Raw genomic sequence first — 21,554 nt, 5'->3', positions numbered from 1 at the left:
CCTATAAATAGAAGCCTCCCCCTTTGTAGAAACTTAATAGTGTTTTATGCACTATTACTCTACTCCTCCCCAAAGAGCCAAAAACTGTAAATTTCTTAATAATTCATTAGTTTTTGACAATTCCCTCTTCTAAAGAATTGGTGGCCACTCTTGTTGCAAACAAGAATAGATCCCTCAAACCATCAAGCCAAAGGAAAGCTCTCAGAAATTCATGTAAGTTAGAAATCCTACTTTTTCTTTATTCTTTTAATGGTTTTCTAAATTTTGTTATCTTTAAAATGATAAAATGATGCTATGCCTTGTTGAAAAGGCTTTCCCCCTCTCTTCCTTCTTAAATTCAGCCCTTCTTTATCCCAGATAAGTAATCAAATTGTTAGAATTAAACTTTTCATATTATTTCTCTTTTAAAAGTGGAATTTGATTAGTTTAGAATGCTTTAAACCATTTGGGGATAATTTTTAAGTGACTTAAGGATAGGAAAAATTGAAAAATGGTCAGCCATACAAAGGATATTATGGCAAAAGTTTCTTAAATTTTGTGAAATAAGTTTTATCTTTTATTATTCAAAAAGAGTAATCCCCACCGTTTGTGTATTCTAAAAATATTATTTTCATTCTAGGCATAGAAAAATGCATAGTAGAAATATTTTTGTTATAAAAGTGTTATTTCCATTAAAATTAAATTCTATGCATAGAAAGATGCATGTTGGTTTTTTTTAATTATAAAAGAGTGATTTTCATTAGATTTAAATTCTATGCATAGAAAGATGCATATTGGATATATTTTTTATTATTATAAAAGTGTTACTTTCACCAAAATTAATTTTTATGCATAAATAGATGCATAAAATAATTTTTTTATTATAAAAGTGTTACTTTCATCAATATTGATTTTTATGCATAAACAGATGCATAAAAGAATTTTTTTAATTATAAAAGTATTACTTTCATAAATATTTATTTTTATGCATGAATAGATGCATAAAAGAATTTTTTTGATTATAAAATTGTTACTTTCATCAATATTGATTTTCATGCATAAATAGATGCATAAAAGAGTTTTTTTAAAATTATAAAAGCGTTACTTTCATCAAAATAGATTTTTATGCATAAATAGATGCATAAAAGAATTTTTTTTACTATAAAAGTGTTACTTTCATCAATATTGATTTTTATGCATAAATAGATGCATAAAAGATTTTCTTTATTATAAAAGTGTTACTTTCATCAATATTGATTTTTATGCATAAATAGATGCATAAAAGAATTTTTTTAATTATAAAAGTGTTACTTTCATCAATATTGATTTTTTTGCATAAATAGATGCATAAAATTTTTTTTTAATATAAAAGTGTTACTGTCATCAAAATGGATTTTTATGCATAAATAGATGCATAAAAAGTATTTTTTTATTATGAAAGTGTTAGTTTCACCAAAATTGATTTTTATGCATAAATAGATGCATAAAAGGATTTTCTTTTATATAAAAGTGTTTGAAGTTGGATTTTATGCATAAATAGATGCATACATAATTTTTTTTATTATCAAAATGAGAGTTCTCTTTAATCATTGTTTAAATCCCATGAATATTGGTATATGAATAAGTAAATACTCTGTGAAAGAAAATTCTACTGTTTCATATTCTCTAGGATGGTAATGAGAAAATTCAGAAGATCTATCAAAGTCAAAATTTTAGATAAATGATTAATTTATTCCTCATAGGAATACGTGCTTAGTTTTGAATTCAATTAAGCAAAATACTCATTCAATGAATGAAATTCAATAAAGTAGTAATTAAAATAGTACCCTTCGAGAAAGATAGTTCAGGGAGAACCTTTCCAGACTCGAACCGTGAATGAGACTATGACCCCACGACTTAATCTCCTTCGTGAGTTTCAAGAAAAGACGATGTGACCAGTTCAGGAAAATTTAATCAAATCACCCACCGAATTTAATCAAATCACCCACCAAATTTGAAATTAAATTGAGACCTTTGATTTTGATCTAAGGATCAAGATTACATAATTCGAGGAATTCTGCTTGGGAATCGAACCTGTGATCCAGAAGTATTGGGATACGGAATTAAGATATCTCATTGTATTCAAAAGAAAATCAAAACTGAAAACTTGCATAGAAACCCTGTTTTCTTAAAGGATTGTCTTACGCCAGAATGCTGGAGGGAGCATTTGGTATATGTGTTTTTCTAAGGGAAGTTTGGTTGCAACAGCTGGCGGGTAGTGTCTAAAGGACGGCTCATGCGGCAAAAACCTGCCCAGGTCTTGACATGCCTCGTATGGTGAAAAATGGTGTGCTTCCGGGGGGGGCTGACGAGCGGTCCCTGAGTGAAGTGCGAGGACACCTAAGGAGGATCCTGGAGGGTTCTGACCAGGCGATGCACGGGCTCCCGGTGCTTAGGAAACCCATGCGTATGTCATGGAAGATATATATATATATATGATGACGAGAAAATTATTGTAATCTATTACTAGATCTCGTTGTGCTGACCTGCTCGTCTCAACGGAGAGTCCAAAGTGATATTGTTTTGTGAGAAACAAGGATTGAATGGAAATTTTGAGTTATGACATCTGTAACCAATAATTGTTTGTCAATGGATTGTTTTAAAAGTTAAAGTTTAAAGAGGAGTGTGTGCGTATCTGTATTCTAAAACAAAAGTTAAGAAAGACATTCAATTATGGGTGGGTGCGTACTTGTCTAGTTCTACCAATTCCAGTGGTTGGGCGGTGGCTTACCCATGGGCCGGATGGGGTAGGTTGAAATTAGTAGATTTTTAATTAAAATTGATCAATAGGAATACGCTTAGAACTCGAGTAGTTAATTAAAAGCCTGAACACTTCTCTGATCAATAGATCAACAGATGTGCCTGATTCAATTAGGAAAAAAGCATTGATTCCTTCAAGTTAAGTCTATAATAGTTTCCCTTCTATCTGATTTAATCAGATAGAAGGTTAGTTCAATATCTTTACCTCATTAGAGAAATTCGGTAAGAAAATAAAAAATGGTGGAATCGTCCCCGTTTTTGGGGGAGGGGAAATTTTCCTGGTTTCGGCTTTCGGAACGACCACCAGCTTAGCCTTGTGCGCCCGTACACTCAAGGGCGAGGCCCGGAGTGAGAAACCTTGCCCCGCGCAAGAGGAAGCTACTTCCGCTGCTACCATCCAGGAATCCGTCGATGCGCAGAGGGGGCAGTGGTATCTCACAACATCCAAGCCTTTACCATGCTCATAAAGAAGACCATAGTAGGCAATGGTCTTTACATAGCACAAAATGCGTCTCACTGCATCCAAATGAGGTTTTCTGGGGCTTTACATAAATTTGCTTACTAGCCCCACAGCATAACTGAGATCCGAGCGTGTGATAGTCATGTAAATAATATTGCCAACCATCTTTCTATACATAGAGGGATCATCCAACTCTTCACCAAAATCAGCCTGCAGCTTCACATTCTGCTCCAAAGGTGTACTCACTGGCTTACACCCTGTCATCCCATATTTTTCCAACATATCCAATGCATATTGGCGTTGCACTAAACATGTCCCTGCATGATCTTTGATCACTTCACTCCCAAGAAAATATCTCAATTCACCCAAGTCTTTCATGACATGCATAACATCTGTAGCATGATCTCCTGTGACAATCAAGTCATCCACATAGATGACAAGTAAGATAATCCCATGATCTATTTTCTTCACATAGAGTGAAGAATCTGCTAAAGAAACCTGAAATCCAAGGGAGATAAGATATCAGCTTATCTTATCACTCCAAGCACGAGGTGCTTGCTTCAAACCATATAATGCTTTCTTTAATCAACATACATGAGTGGGGTACCTTGGGTGTGCATTATATGGTTTGAAGCAAGCACGAGGTGGTTGCTTCAAACCATATAATGCTTTCTTTAATCAGCATACATGAGTGGGGTACCTTGGGTGTGCATATCCTTCTGGCTGTGCCATATAAACTTCCTCTTGTACATCACGATTTAGAAATGCATTTTTCACATCCATTTGATGCATTTCCCAACCATTTGCTACAGCCATAGCAATGACTGCTCTCACTGTTCCCATCTTTGCAACTGGACTAAATGTTTCATCATGGTCCAAGCCTTGGGTTTGTGCATAACCCTTAGCTACCAACCGCACTTTATGGCACTCAATGGAACCATTTGATTTGCATTTCACCCTATAAAACCATTTGCAACCAATGACATTTTTGCCTTGTGTGGTAAGGCAACCAAATCCCAAGTGTCATTTTGAACCAATGCATCCATCTCAACATCCATTGCCTTCTCCCATACATGCTTCTCGATAGCTTTTATATAGCATGTAGGTTCCACATGCTTCACCAAGGAGGTCATATATGCATAATGCATAGCAAAGTCACGATATGCCATCCTGTCAACAACTCGATACCTGACCCTTTGGGATCTCCGCAATGCATTGCAGATCACTCTGAACACCTGTTCAGAGTGATCCGCAATGCATGCGGATCACTCTAAACACTTGTCACTCTTGCATGTGGAGGCACATATCTATCCTGCCTTACACCTGGTGTGCATAAAACTGGTATGCCAAGTTCCGCATCCAAACTTTTTGAACTTGACAACTCATAACCTGTAATGCCAATTCCTTCAACCTTCTTTTTCCCTTTATCCAGAGCACTACTCCTAGTGCTAACACTCTCATGTCTCAAGCATCCTGACCATGGACGTATAGTGCTACTCTCAGACTCTGCTGACCCAGACATAGAAAAAGAACTTGCTTGTGGCAAGTTCACATGCACATCAGCATCAAAACAGAATCAATGACACCCTCATGCTTTGCCTTGTACCAACTAGCAAGTTCATCAAACACCACATCTCGTGAGATAACCACTTGCCTAGTTTGTGGATTGTAACATTTATATGCCTTGCGATCCTGTGCATACCCAACAAAAATGCACTTTTCTGCCTTAGGATCCAACTTCTTCCTTCTCTTGTGTGACACATGCACATAAGCTATGCAACCAAACACTTTGAGGTGTCCAATGTCTGGCCTAAAACCTGTGAGACGCATCTCTGGCATACTTCCATGTATGGCTGCTGTGGGTGTCTTATTCAGTACATACACTGCTGTGGCACACACTTCTGCCCAATAATAATCTAGCATGATCTTTTCATTGAGCATCGCCTTGGCCACATCACAAATGACTCTATTTTTTCTCTCAGCAACACCATTTTGCTGAGGTGTATACTTACAAGTTAACTTCCTTCTTATGTCATGCTTTCTCAAGAACTTCTCAAAGGCATGTGAGGTGTATTCACCACCTCCATCTGTCCTCAAACATTTTATCGAAGAGCCATATTGCTTCTCTGCAAAAGCTTTGAAGTCCATAAACTTTACCAATACTTCACTTTTCTCTCTCTGAGAAAGTAAATCCAAGTCATTCTGCTAAAATCATCAATGAATGTCACATAATACAAGCTGCCTTTAATGGATGGGTTTTGTGCAGGACCCCATACATCACTATGAACTATCCAAAGTGGCTTGCTACTCATGTTGCCTTCTTTAGAAAATGGCAACCTTGCTTGCTTTCCAAATTGGCAAGCATCACAGACATGCATATTCCCATCATACTTGAATCTAGGCAGCCCACTAACAATGCCTCTTGCCTGCATGTTCTTTAACCTTTGTATGTTCACATGTCCAATCCTTTTATGCCACCTTTCAATGTCCTATACCACATTTTATCTTTTAGAGAACATGGTTGATTTCAACTCACGAATCCTAGCATCCAACTTAAATAACCTACCTTCTTTCTTGCCTTTGGCAATGACTCTACATCCATTTTTGAAATCCTCAACAAAGCAACCATGCTCGTTGAAACAGTTGTAATAGAAGGCACATATAAGACATCTGCCATAGACTTTGTTTCACCATTGTGCATAACCAATGGTACACTTCCAACATGTGTGATAGCATGTTGGGTATCATCTTCTGCCTCCACATAGCCTTTCACATTCATAGGCTTCATATGCTCAAACCATTCGCCATGATAAGTCACATGGTTTGATGCTCCAGAGTCCATATACCAAGTGTCATCACTGTCACCATTTGTCATCATAGATCCCACGACATGTTTCATGGCAAACAAGTGATTTGCGCTGCGATCATTACTGCCTTGATGCAAAATTTCCACCATTTGCATAATTTCCACCATGTTGTGCATAATGTCCCCACCATGTTGTGCTCTATCCCCTCTCAAATCATTTTGTTTGTGGAAACAATCACATGCCATATGACCAAATTTCCCACAGTAATGACATTCCACATTTTGCATAGATGCTTGTTGGCCTTGCCAACATCCTCTTCCACGAGGATTACCTTTGCCTCTCTGAGGTGTATATCCACAACCACCTCTAGCACCATATGTAGGCTGAAAATTCTGTTGTGGTGACCTATCTTGCCATCCACGATCATTACCACAGCCACATGATGCAAATCTTCCCCTGCCTTTAAATCCCCTTTGTGAATAGAAAGCCTGATTTCTGCCATTATCATCATGGCTAGTAGATGCATCATGAAAAGATTCACTGAGTTTGTTGATTTCCTCAACAAGCAAGAGTGAAACCAACTCATCAAAATCTGGTAAACATGTACTCTGAATAGAAATAGATGTATCAAAAGACTTGTACTCCTTGCCAAGAGCACGCAAGGTAATGTCTACCAAATCATCATCAGGCATGGGGGCATTGATAGTTGCCAATGCATCGGCATACTTCTTTATCTCTTGAACATAATCATGGATACTCCTTCCTTTCTGCTTCACATTATGAATCTATTGTCTCAACTGAGACTTACGAGCACTAGTATCTATATCAAATAGCTTTACCTATGTATCCCATGCATCCTTGGGATTCTGAGCATCATGTATATGTATGAGTATAGCATCCGAGATACATATAGACAAGTAATGCAAAACTCTGTATGCTCTCTCTGACCATTGCTTTATGAGCTACAACTTGTTGTTGTGTAGGTTGTCGGGATAGTTGCGGCTTTGTCTCCGCACTTGTAACAAGGTTCCAAAATCCTTTTCCCTTTAGAAAGCTTTTAATCCTGTACTTCCATGCCTGGAAGTTCTTTCTATCCAACTTCTCACCCATAATCTGTGTACTAGGTTGTCTGACATATTTGCTCAATGCAAATGCACCTTTTGTACACGTACAATTCTATAAACAAGCCTTCCTCATCTTTACCAAACTCTAATAAGTGTTCCTGATACTCCAAAGTACTCAACGAACTTCACTGTTGATGTAGAAAATCAAACTGATTGCATTCAAATTGAACTGGCATACGTAGTCCAAAGAACCCTCTTTTGGTGTGCTTTCCAAGGCTTCAAATTACAATGTAGTGGTTCAATCAATTGTGGATAGCTTGCATTGACACCTAAACAAGCTCAATGTTGCATATCAACACCAACCAAGGTGCGTACATACCAAAAATATCAAATCCCCCTCTGTTTTGAGAAAAACTAGTAAAACCAGTAAAACTAGTAAAAACCAATAGTAAAAGTGCTCTAATTCCTTTGATTCTTGTCCAAATTGAGAGACCAGGTATTCATTAGATTAGCGATGATGTCTCCTAACTCCATGTAAAAGGAATTAGACCAATTGTTTAAGTTGAGAGAGTAATTAGCCCATTAATGACCCTCTGTTTCACTAATCACTATAGATAGCCTATTTAATCAGCTCATAATCAGATCCATAATGCATAATTGTTCCAACCAGCCACATAGCAACTTTTTGAGTTGTGTGTACCACAAACTTGCTAAGAAAATTTTGGGTTTAATCAATCACCAAAGTAGAATCGCCACTTTGCAAGATATAGAAAAAACTGCTCTGTTTCTGTGCACTACTGTCTGCGCCGCCTGTTGTAAGAGAGATTTGGTGAGTTTGTAATGGTAATTGAAGGAATATATAGTTACCCAACACTCCAAGGCATGTGCACAATCCACTAATTGCTTGATTTTTGCAAGAGGCCAGCTCCAATTTCATCAACAATGGACCTCACTTCTCTGTTTTTGTGAGGGCTTCAAAACAGTGAATTTTCACTCACTAATATGCATCAACTTTGCTCCAAATTCAATGTAGGGGTTGCACATGAGTTGCCAATACATTCCCATTTGCTAGAAACATGATTCCTTGTCAGATTTGCAACTATTTGCCTCATACATTCACCACACTCAAGCTTCAATGGAAAGCTTGCAAAATAGAATTTTTCTTTGCTTGGGGCAACTCAAATCTGGTGTTGTTTGTGTTTTTGCACCTGCAATCCACTCAAGGATGTTTAGTAATCCTTACTCGGTAGGCCAAGCTCTCAGATTTGATGAAAATTGGTGTGCTCCAAGCTTTACAGCTCTAATGGCAAGCTTCACAGGTTTTCTTCATAGCTTCTTCTCCCTCTTCTCTCACTCACTCATAAACCCTAATAAAGAGCACCAAGCTCTGATGCCATGATAAAAAATAGGTAGAGGGAAAGGAGACACACACACAGGAGAAAACCCTAATGTATTATCAAACCCTAACCATAGAGGGAAGCCATCTCCCTTCTCACACAATGCATAAAGCCATAATCCATAATCTACAACACACTACATGTGTTGTGTCCACACACTACTAACCCTAGCTAATGTCCACACACTATGACCAGCTGGACGCGGTCATTTATGTCTCACTGTAACGTCCCTCCCAAGCCATGTATGTATGTGTCTCTTTTAATATAGATTTCAATAAGAAAAGAGAGTGTAATTAGAAAGAGTGAGACAATAAGGCTAGAAACATTAGAAAAGTGTTAGAATAAAAATATTAGCTCCAAAAATCCTAAAAGAAATAAGCACATAAGAATAGTTCTATTAAGAGATAAGTATCCCCAAAAATAGAATTTCGATTTTAGGTGATAAGAGGTCATATTTAGAGTACTTTTACACATTTAGAGTCCATGCATACTAAAAATGTGGAAAAACAACGCGTTTCTAAAGATGGTGCGTTTGCGGCTATATACAGACGTTTTTGCCTATTCTGCCCGCGCAGGCTTGTAGACCAGATACCTTCCCGTTCTTTTGACTGGTTACATGACCATATTCTGAGTTTTTATCAGAGAGTTATGACCGAAACAATTTACTGTTTCTGTCAGGGTCTCTACAAAGAGAAAACTGTGAGAAGACAGCAAGTAGCCTCAAGGTAATCCTAGAGTTTGAGATACATATATCCCTTCATTCTCATCTAATATCTCAGAAAAGAAGCTTAGATTGCTATAGTCTTTCAGAGGAAGAGACCAAAACTCCATAGCTTTTTTTTTAGAGAAAGAATACTATGCTGTAGACCTGTAGAAGAAGGCTATTTTGCCATAGATCTTAGAAAGAGAGAAGAATCACAGTATGAGTAAGAGGAGATAAAGCTTTGAGATTATTGGATGATTTCAATCAAAGGACAAGGTATTAGAAGACTCTATTCTCATACGTCAAGTTCTAAAGCTCTTGTTAATACGAGCAAAGATAACGATAGACGACAAATTTCTATAAGGTATATACATATTTTGTTTTTCAATTATATATCATTCTTAGGGGTTGAGGTATGGCCCCGGCTTCTCTATTGATTGTTACAGTGATCTATTTGATTGATTTACCATTTAAAGTTTGTATTCTTTTAAGCAATAGCATATGCCTTAATAAAGAATGTCTTATCGCAATCTCAAGTTGAAATGCTAAAATCTTTGTGAAAAAGATTGTTTTCTTAAAGAAGGTGACATGGATCCTAGTCATATGGTTTAGTGAGTAAATGGATTGTTATCTTGGTTAAATTAAGGTACAGGTACAGTTCTTCTCCCTGCCTTGACGCTGCCCCGTTCTTGTGCTTGTGTAGCCGGACGGCGGAGACGTTAGTAAGGCCCGGAGTTGGCCCATGGTATCCCTCATACCATTGGGAGAATGAGGTTCGCCGATTGAGGCGAGTGATTGTGATGCTGCCTAGTTCTGAGGGCCCAGGCTAGTGCGGTGAATTAGCCCACCCTAGTGCGCAGACATCCCTCTGAGGGGCGGGAGGATCGAGCGATGGAGCCTGAGAGGGCGACAGGCCGGCTTGAGTCCTCACCAGCGGCCGACGATGAGGTGTATGGTCCCGTAGGGTTTTGCCCAGCATGTGGAGGCTGGAAGGCCGAATTCTAGATCATCGGCGGTATAAAGGAAAAGAATAAGAGAGCCAGTTTGGCTTGTATGAAATTGATTCATGTTTAAACTTTGTTTTTATAAATCTTATCTTTGGCATTATTGTATTGTGAAAAAAGGCAAAGGCTGTTTTAATAAACCTTGTGAAAGGGCCTTAATTAAGGAACATGTTTGTTTATGTCAAACAGTGTGGTAGGATTAATTAGAAAACAAATTGACGCGTGAGTAGGGTGGAAAGTGGGAGGATGGAATGCCCCGACGGCACCATCCTACGGACGGGTGGACCCGATTAGTCGGGTAGCTTTCCAACATATTAAGTGAAAGCCCTACGTTAGATAAATAGGTTCTCGAGCAATTCTATTCTAGAAGACTAGGCCAACGGCTGTGCCTTGCATGGATGAGGAAAAAAGCGTTGTCTCTAGGAATCAAGACTAGTAGTTGTCCAATTTATGATCATTTTACCTATGGGTGATTTGATTTTTATAAGACTACGCTTCTCCTGCGGGATAGAACTAGGTCTTACCTATGAATCGTATCCTTGAATCTCTGTATGGTCAAGGTGTCGATGAGTAGGAAATTTTCTCCAAGTTAAGACTTAGTGGACTATCTTAAGCGTTTCCCCTATTTGTGGAAGGGGGGGAACCTTACAAGTGGTATCAGAGCCGATCTTAGTTCCTAGGATTTGTTTTTCAAAGGTTAACTATCAAGGGATTAAAACAAGTGATTGTTTATCATATGAGGACGAATCAATCATCTCTACTGGCCATAGAAGTGGTTTGAATATCCTCACATGTTGAGACAATCATCCTATGAAATTGTGCTTGTATCTTGGGGGTACACACGCAAGATATTTGTACAATAAATTTGAGAAATTAGATTGGGGAGAAAACCTTTTGTGAGGGAATCATAGGGTGATCAAATAAAGAAACTAGTGAGAGACTGAATGACTAGAAGGATAGACCGAAATTGTTTAGAGAAATTTTCACGATATATCTCATTAACTTGCATATTATAAATTATTAAGATTGTAACTCCATTAAGATTTGAACAGTTAACGTGTGAATGCCATCCATTCGATACTTTACACTAGGACGATCATCCAAGATCTAGAACCCATCTCAGACAAACATGGATCTAACTTCGGATGTGTAATTCCCAGAGGATCATGCTCTTAGATGTATTAATCCCAAGATACTAGAAAACTAATCATCTCAGATGTGTCAATCCTGATAATCTTTGGATGTGTCAATCCCAAGGCACCAGATGTGTAATTCTTTTTTTTAAAAAATGAATGAAGATCTCACATATATTAATCCAGAGTGCCTTTAGATGTGGCACTATGATAAGTATTTGATAGTTTTGAACTTTTAATGGATACAATGAAAGAAGCAAGCTCACCCTTACTCACGTCTAAAAATCGTAAGAAATGCTAAATTAGTTGGAAGCATTGTTGTCAATCTAACCATTGGAGCTAGAAAGTTAGAAGCATTATTGTCAATCTAACCACTACTAGAGCTAGAATCACTTATGAGATGCCATGAAAGTACACCTTCGTGAAAGGTTTTGTCCTCCAGGATTTCGAGAGGATAAAATGAATAAATTTTTGGAGCTAACCCAAGAAGGGAAGACCCTAAAAGAATACCACCAAAAAAACTTCTCCGATTTGCTCTAGAGATGGATGAGGTAACTCTTCTCCATCGATTCATTTGGAAGCTTAATCTAACTTTGAATAACCTCATCAAGAATGTGAAACCATCCTCTATTTCAAAAGCCATAATTATAGCCAGAGACTATAATAAAGTCTTTATATAGAAAGTGTCGAGAAGGACACGAGTCCTTCCATGTTAATCAAGAAGAGGTCCCCTAATTCAAGAGGAACGTCAAGCCCACCCTTGGCTACAAGGAATCATGAGCTAGAGCAAAAATTAGGTCAAAAAATAGAGATAGCAGGGTTAAAGATAATCGAATTCAACAAGTATTTCTGTAAAATCGAAGAGGATTGGTGCAAGATTCATGTGAAGTAATGTACATGATGAATAGAGGTATTCTACAAGACGATACTAAGATTATGAAATTGCTATCATAGGTTAGATTGCATAAAGGATTGATTCCCTTACGTTTTTCCATGACAATTTGTTAAGTACCATATTACATGGGGGTATAGAATAAGAAATTCGAAGGTTCATAGCATATGAGAGGTATATGGATGCATGAACTTAGGATAATAAGGCCAATTAACTTTAGAATAATAGATCTTTTGGAGGCAAAATAAAACAAGCCAAACACATGAAATAAAAGACCCTTTAAGAACAATGTTTAGATAAAAGAATATTTTTACCTAGTGGTGGGGACACCAATTTGAAAGAGACAGGAGGATTTACTTAGATACTACCCCAGCTTGCGAGATGAGGACATCTCGAATCTTTTAAGTGGGGGAGATTGTAACGTCCCTCCCAAGCCATGTATGTATGTGTCTCTTTTAATATAGATTTCAATAAGAAAAGAGAGTGTAATTAGAAAGAGTGAGACAATAAGGCTAGAAACATTAGAAAAGTGTTAGAATAAAAATATTAGCTCCAAAAATCCTAAAAGAAATAAGCACATAAGATTAGTTCTATTAAGAGATAAGTATCCCCAAAAATAGAATTTCGATTTTAGGTGATAAGAGGTCATATTTAGAGTACTTTTACACATTTAGAGTCCATGCATACTAAAAATGTGGAAAAACAACGCGTTTCTAAAGATGGTGCGTTTGCGGCTATATACAGACGTTTTTGCCTATTCTGCCCGCGTTGGCTTGTAGACCAGATGCCTTCCCGTTCTTTTGACTGGTTACATGACCATATTCTGAGTTTTTATCAGAGAGTTATGACCGAAACAATTTACTGTTTCTGTCAGGGTCTCTACAAAGAGAAAACTGTGAGAAGACAGCAAGTAGCCTCAAGGTAATCCTAGAGTTTGAGATGCATATATCCCTTCATTCTCATCTAATATCTCAGAAAAGAAGCTTAGATTGCTATAGTCTTTCAGAGGAAGAGACCAAAACTCCATAGCTTTTCTTTTAGAGAAAGAATACTATGCTGTAGACCTGTAGAAGAAGGCTATTTTGCCATAGATCTTAGAAAGAGAGAAGAATCACAGTATGAGTAAGAGGAGATAAAGCTTTGAGATTATTGGATGATTTCAATCAAAGGACAAGGTATTAGAAGACTCTATTCTCATATGTCAAGTTCTAAAGCTCTTGTTAATACGAGCAAAGACAACGATAGACGACAAATTTCTATAAGGTATATACATATTTTGTTTTTCAATTATATATCATTCTTAGGGGTTGAGGTATGGCCCCGGCTTCTCTATTGATTGTTACAGTGATCTATTTGATTGATTTACCATTTAAAGTTTGTATTCTTTTAAGCAATAGCATATGCCTTAATAAAGAATGTCTTATCGCAATCTCAAGTTGAAATGCTAAAATCTTTGTGAAAAAGATTGTTTTCTTAAAGAAGGTGACATGGATCCTAGTCATATGGTTTAGTGAGTAAATGGATTGTTATCTTGGTTAAATTAAGGTACAGGTACAGTTCTTCTCCCTGCCTTGACGCTGCCCCGTTCTTGTGCTTGTGTAGCCGGACGGCGGAGACGTTAGTAAGGCCCGGAGTTGGCCCATGGTATCCCTCATACCATTGGGAGAATGAGGTTCGCCGATTGAGGCGAGTGATTGTGATGCTGCCTAGTTCTGAGGGCCCAGGCTAGTGCGGTGAATTAGCCCACCCTAGTGCGCAGACATCCCTCTGAGGGGCGGGAGGATCGAGCGATGGAGCCTGAGAGGGCGACAGGCCGGCTTGAGTCCTCACCAGCGGCCGACGATGAGGTGTATGGTCCCGTAGGGTTTTGCCCAGCATGTGGAGGCTGGAAGGCCGAATTCTAGATCATCGGCGGTATAAAGGAAAAGAATAAGAGAGCCAGTTTGGCTTGTATGAAATTGATTCATGTTTAAACTTTGTTTTTATAAATCTTATCTTTGGCATTATTGTATTGTGAAAAAAGGCAAAGGCTGTTTTAATAAACCTTGTGAAAGGGCCTTAATTAAGGAACATGTTTGTTTATGTCAAACAGTGTGGTAGGATTAATTAGAAAACAAATTGACGCGTGAGTAGGGTGGAAAGTGGGAGGATGGAATGCCCCGACGGCACCATCCTACGGACGGGTGGACCCGATTAGTCGGGTAGCTTTCCAACATATTAAGTGAAAGCCCTACGTTAGATAAATAGGTTCTCGAGCAATTCTATTCTAGAAGACTAGGCCAACGGCTGTGCCTTGCATGGATGAGGAAAAAAGCGTTGTCTCTAGGAATCAAGACTAGTAGTTGTCCAATTTATGATCATTTTACCTATGGGTGATTTGATTTTTATAAGACTACGCTTCTCCTGCGGGATAGAACTAGGTCTTACCTATGAATCGTATCCTTGAATCTCTGTATGGTCAAGGTGTCGATGAGTAGGAAATTTTCTCCAAGTTAAGACTTAGTGGACTATCTTAAGCGTTTCCCCTATTTGTGGAAGGGGGGGAACCTTACACTCACACATGTGTTACTACCTAACATGCCAGCACATAGTGCAACTGGTGGCACGAGCTGACATCGAGCTTGAATCTCAACATTAGGAACTCATTCATCTTTGTTTCTAGGAAGCCTGGAGGACAGAATCTCTTCCGGAGGTATGCCTTGAGATCGTCCCATGTCTGGGTGTTCCGATTCAAGCTGTTTGTCTCGCAGTGGTTTTTCCATGCTACTTTGGCTGTTTCAACGATCTTCAGCCTGGCAAGAGCCACTTTACTTGTAACTAGTGACATTGAAGTATTCTTCCATCACTTTGATCCACTTTTCTACAACCTCACCTGTGTTCCCCTTCGCCCTTGAAGGGACTTGGCTGTGACCTGTGTAGAGCTTTGCAAACGTTAGGGTTAAGGTCATCCTCATCCGTTTGAGGATTTGGCTGTCTACCATGATTTACGTGCATCTCATGATTTTGTCATAACGATACATCATTAAATTTTCTATTCGACTTCGTTCCGAGATTCTAAGACTTAAGAAGTTCAAAATTAATTCATTCAACAAGGTGATCATTCTACTATAGATCCACGACATATGTCCTAAGAAAACAGAACTTATTTCTTTAAACTCAATATCTCATGCTCATAATCACTTAGACAACTGGAATTTTTACAAAACATTCTTTATTTACATAAGGTTCGTAATATATACATAGAGCATCATGGCTCCAAAAGTCAATGCCTCAATTGCATACGCATGTAGTGGCGATACTGCACTGTGGATGTGCTGCAATGCAATTGTGCCCTTACTGCCATTGGTGCTACAATCCTACTCCTCGGAATGAAATGGCTTAGAAGCTTGAAAATATGACAGGTGATTAACACCACGAGCTACCCCTATCCTCAACATAACCATAGCTAGAGAGATGTTCAAACTTAGCCTATGTGGTGCTGATTGCAACAGGCATGGACATATTGCCCTAAGTACCACATATGTAGTCGTCTCTCCACTGGGTCCGAAAAATATAGCTCCTTGAAATGATTAGCAAGACTTTCCCTGCTCGTTCGAATCCTGGCGGAGGAGAGGATATGCTTAAAAAAGCAAAGGTAGTCATATCCTGATTTTGGGTAGGGTCAGGGATACTAGATAAATACTAAGTGTCCATCTATAAAATCAAATTTATCAATTGTAAGTCCATCAATGAAGCTTAATCTGAATGAAAATACAGCATGTGCATGCACCTTCTAAGATTTTATTATAAATTTCTAACAAAATTCATCTTCGCTTCTTGAGCTTTCAAGAAAGCTCTAATACCAGTTGATTCTTGCACCCTCTGCGCGTCGACTCTCAAGTGCTAGCAGTGGAAGTAGCCACCTCTTGCGCGGGGCACAGCTTCCCACTCGGGGCCTCGCCTATATGGATGTCTGGGCAAGGGACTAGTCCGGTAGTCCTTCTGAAACCGAGACTGGAAAAACTTTCCTCGCCCAGAAGGCACGGACAATTTGTCGAGGAAAATCTTCTAATGGGAATTTATCTAACGGGGTCAAGAGCCTTAACTTTCCTATCTATTCCAAACAAACCCGTAGGTCACATGGCTGAATAAAGGAAGGGACTTGCACTTGGCTCATAGAAATCATCGCTTTCTTCCCCTAAAGCGAGGCACAGCCGTTGATTCTTTCCCATAGAACAAGAATCTCCCTGTGACTTACTTTAACTATCGTAACTTAAACCTAACTGAATTTTGTTATAGGAATCCACCAATCCAGCCACCCCAACCGGCCCATGGGTTAGCCAACTGCCTAACCACTATATTGGTGGGATCCCTCTTTATAAAAATTAGGTTGTGTTTCTCCCAGGTGCTAGGGAAAAGAGTTCCCAAGCTCCCTAGCCGGTGCTCATGCAATTATATTAAACAAACACACCACTTACACACCCAATATGAAATTGCCTTTTTCTTGGATTCAACTATCTTCAAGACAGAACTAGAATAAAACAATACTGTTTCCATCATAATCCTCAATAGTCCAATTCTATTGTTTTACAAACATGTCTCATCCGGACTCTCCGTTGAAGACCAGCTAGTCAACCAACAACGAGATCCAATTTCATAGTTTTCCAATTCACTTAAATAATTTCTCACCAATCCATGAATATCTTCCTTGACATACGCATGGGTGTCCTAGCAGCCCCACGAGCTCGTGCATCGCTTAGTTAGAATCCTCTAGGATCCTCCTTAGGTGTCCTAGCACTTCACTCAGGGACCGCTTCGTCGGCCCTTGCCCATCGTATCGAAAGCACACCATTTTTAACCATACTGAGGCTCGTCAAGACCTTGGTAGGCTTTGCCACAAGACGAGAGACATCCTTTGATGACTCCCCACCAGCTAGTGCAACGTAACTCTCCTTAGATTAACAATAAGCCAAATGCTTCCTCCAGCATTCTGGCGTAAGGCAATCCTTTACAAAAATAGAGTTTCTATGCAAGTAAGAATTTCCCATTGAGTTTGATTTCACAAGACCCTTTTTTTTTTCTTCAAACCCAGACTTTCCCAATGAGAATCACGAATCTCGTATCTCGATGATCCATCCATTAATTACAACGAACTTCTAACTTATTTCTAGACGATTTCGGGTCTTAGGAAAAACTTCTCTAAATCAGCCGGTTATCCATTCTTCGTACTACCGAAGAAATGGGAATGGTCACAAGATTTGGCCTAATTTTTGATTCAAGAGATGGGTAGGCATCTTATTGAATGACCCACCCTTCTCACTTGGTCATGGTCTAGCACCGAATTACTTCAATTTATTCCTAAAGATATTTCCTAAAGATAATTCTCCATTTATCTGATAAAATAACTGTGATTTCTAATCATAAAGGTAAATATCAAAATTATAAAAATTCATTCTTCCTTGGACATAATAGAACTATAAATAATTCTATTCATGAATAATGGGATTTAACAATGATATTTCTTTTTCCAATGATCCTTTTAATGAATTCCATATCATTTATTTAAAATATTCACATAGAATTATACTAAAATATTCTTTTCTTCAATCGGACCTAGGCATCAGCATGCCATAATTTATCTACTTCGAAATGTGATGAAACTTTCTCTTTTGATACCAAAATTAACTTATGCATTTTCCTAATTAAAAATACGATGAAAATTTCTCTTTTGATAAATAATTAAAAATACCCATGTATATACCTGTTTTAAAATATGACAAAAATTTCTCTTTTAATATTTAAAATGTTTGTGCATAGAATATGGTGAAAATTCCTCTTTTTGCATCTAGATTTTTATGCATGAATTTTATTTTCTAATAATAAAGGTTTTACCATAACTTCCCCATATTTTCTATGAAATGCGAATGCTTAAAACTCCACTTTAAGCATAAAAATTAATTATGCATAAAATTTATTTTTCTAATGATAAAAATTCTACAGTAGTTTTTGCGTATTTTCTATGAAATGAGAATGCTTAAAATTACACTTTTAGAATAAAATTTATTATGCATAAACCTTCATTTTCTAATAATAAAATTTTGCCATAACTTCCCCGCATTTTCTATGAATTGAGAATGTTCAAAATTATACTTTTAACATAAAATTTAGTTTATGCATAAACCTAAGCTTAACATAAACATAATTACATTTAAGCACCTTGTTTATTTAAGAAAAAAATACCCAATTATGACTTCCATATGAAAATAATTATAAGAATGTTAGTAGAAGCTCTCGTTCACTTTAGAATGAAAAAATATGAATTTTATTAACATAAAAAAAGCATAAATGAATTAATTCTCATTTTAATTAGATTAAAAATCATAAAAATGCTTAATCTCCATCTCCTAGCTTGTTAGGCCTAGAGTTTTGGTTAAGAAATTGAGATTAGGACTAAGATCTATCCTTCCAAGAAGAAGTAATCCATAAAGGTGAGTATTCTTACAAAAAGAGAGATCTACAAATCAAAAACATTATATTTAAGCATAAAGATTAATATTAATCCATTTAAACAATATAAATCTTTAAAATCATGGTTTTAACAAAAAACCATGGATTAAGAATGCTTCCCAAGAATTAGAGAGGTTGGGAAGAAGATTACCATTGAAGAAGAGAGTAAAACACCATTGTTTTAGGCTTACCCTTGGTTTTTGGCTTGATTCTTTAGAGATAAGTGAAGCCCACAAGGGAATCTTGGCCACCAAGAAGTAGAGGGTAATCTCTAAGAGAAGATGAGGATTAGTGAAGCTCCAAAGCTTAACAAAGGAGAGGCAAGGTAGAGAGATAATAGAATTTCATTAAACTAAAAATTACACTAGCATAGAGCTACTCCAATGTAAAAATACAAAGGAATGGGGTTCGTTTTATAGGATAGGGAGGCCACTAACCAAGTCCCCCAATTGGGATCTAGAGGTTTCCAGCTTCAAGTTTATCCAATTTGAACAAGTTTTGGACCAGTTTGGCTCACTTTTCTGATCTAGTTTGAAAAAGGAGAGATGAAATATCTCATTTTTTTAATTAAAAATTATAAGGAATGATGAGATTCTAGGCGCCTCCTTCATGAGCTCTTGAGGTGTCAAAAATTTAAATTTTTACTAATAAATCCTCATTTTTTTACTATTAAGTACATGTACTAGGTCAACTCTTCATTTATGTGAGAATTTACTCCTTTTTGGGGGATTTTATTTTATTCTTGCATTTTTCTCATCCCAACACTTGGATTAACCCCATTGGTCCTTTAGAACACTCTTTGGACCTTAATCCATATTTTTCTGAAAATGTGGACCCTTAGGCTAATGTACATATTCAATTAATTTCTAATGCATATTAGCAAACTCCTTTTAAACTTTTGTTTCAAGGGAATTCATCTTAAATAAAAGGGATAACTTTATATCCAAAATATCTCAAAACTATATTATCTCTCTCTAGAATATTTTCTCTCTCTAGACCAAAAACAAAGGAAAACAATGTTTTCTTACATTCTGAATTAGGGGATGGTTACAGGGGACTGAGAGGAGAACTTACACATCTTTTAGGGACTGAGGAGGAACATTACAGATGCTAGGGCCAAGCTACCACACACACAAGAGAATCTAGATTGTCCATAGGGCCAAGCTAGATTCTCTTACAAGGGTCACTCAAGATTATCTTGTGCTCCAACAATTTTGATACAGAGTAGTGGACAATGGCCTTAGGGCCATTCTAAAGTACATTGTGCTAGCAAGAATGGCACTGTGGCCAACCTACCACACACAAGATAATCTAGCTTGGCCATAGGGCCAAGCTACCATGAACCAATCTACATCATTTTTGCTTGGAGCTTGGCCCTAGGGCCAATCTACCAACAAAGATGGTGCTGCTTTGTTGATAGTTGCTTGGCCCTAGGGCCAAGCTACCAGCAAAGAGGATGTAGATTTGTTCATGGGTCCTTGGCCCGAGGGCCAAAACATATTCTCTTACAAGGGTCATTATTACCATGCACATGCAGAGATGGGCCCAAGGGCCATTCTACCATTGTTGATAGTTGCTTGGCCCTAGGGCCAAGCTACCAGCAAAGAGGATGTAGATTTGTTCATGGGTCCTTGGCCCGAGGGCCAAAACATATTCTCTTGAAAAAAGTTTATTAACAAACAAGAAAAGAAAAGAAAGGAATAAAATTTGTTATTGGTGCCAATTCACCGAATATAGCCGAGGGGAAAAACCCAGTGGGAGAAAAGTGCCCTGGCTTGTTGATCTTATTGTGGAGTCGATGAGCTTACCCTTGCACTGGTGGTGGATCCGTGTCCACTTCTACTGGAAAGATGGTATCAATTACTTCAGGATGCAGGGACAACCCTTCACAAAAACCGGCCTCTGGAGAAGGTGGTAGAGGAAGGAGTGCTTCCTCGCTAAAATATGGCATTGTTCTATGGGAAGCTTAAGCAGACAATTTCCATTTTGGAACTGCTCAATGTAGGTACTCATAGTGATCCAAAATTAACATGTTGAGGCTTGGGGAAGGAGGGCTTGCAAGGTAGGTGGTTGCAAGTCATTTAAGCATGTATCCCTCCATTGTTGTGCTTGAACCTCCTCAGGTAATCTACGTTGATTTGGTCCTCTCTGGTATTCTCACATTAAGAAGATTATGGCGTTGGGGTGTAATACCCACAATTTGTTGCTCAAAGGAGACTTATGTGAAGTTGGACTTGTCTTAGGTACACAAGTTGATGGTGGAATTGTGTAACAAGGAGAAATTGGGACAACTGGTGTTTCAATACTTGTTTTGGGAAGGTCAACACAAGGAGATTTGTAGGTGTTATCACAACCACCTATCCTATCTTGAAGAGGTTGTGTTGATTTCCTTTGCACCCACTGATATGGAAAACCAACGGTAGCTTTTGGAATCTTATTGATACACCCTTTTACCCCTAGCAAACCATGGCATTTGGGAAGCCAAAGTGCTGTTGCACCCTCATAATAGCCTTGTGCTTTAAGAACATGCTTTGGGACCCAACGAGTAATAATCTGAGGTTTAGGCTTAGAAAAGATGTGCTTTTTAGGAGGCTTAGCAACTAGGCTAGATGGTACAAGTTTGTACGCATCTTTGGGTAGCCAAATTGATAATTCCTTCTTGCCTGGCCTTCTTTGAGCAGTGATTAGAGTAGTTGGAACATGCCAGCCATGGCCCTCACTTGAGGACTCATCGATTATCCACATCATTTGTGTTGGAGCTTCAAGAGTAGATTTTGAGAGTGGGTTGTGTAGGGTAGAAACACCACCCTTTTGACATGATAAAGCTCGT

The sequence above is a fragment of the Cibotium barometz genome, chromosome 19, assembly GCF_041138505.1.
Source record: "Cibotium barometz isolate CiBa-2024 chromosome 19, ASM4113850v1, whole genome shotgun sequence".
NCBI classification, from domain to species: Eukaryota; Viridiplantae; Streptophyta; class Polypodiopsida; order Cyatheales; family Cibotiaceae; genus Cibotium; species Cibotium barometz.
Note: the sequence above shows the minus strand (reverse complement) of the source record.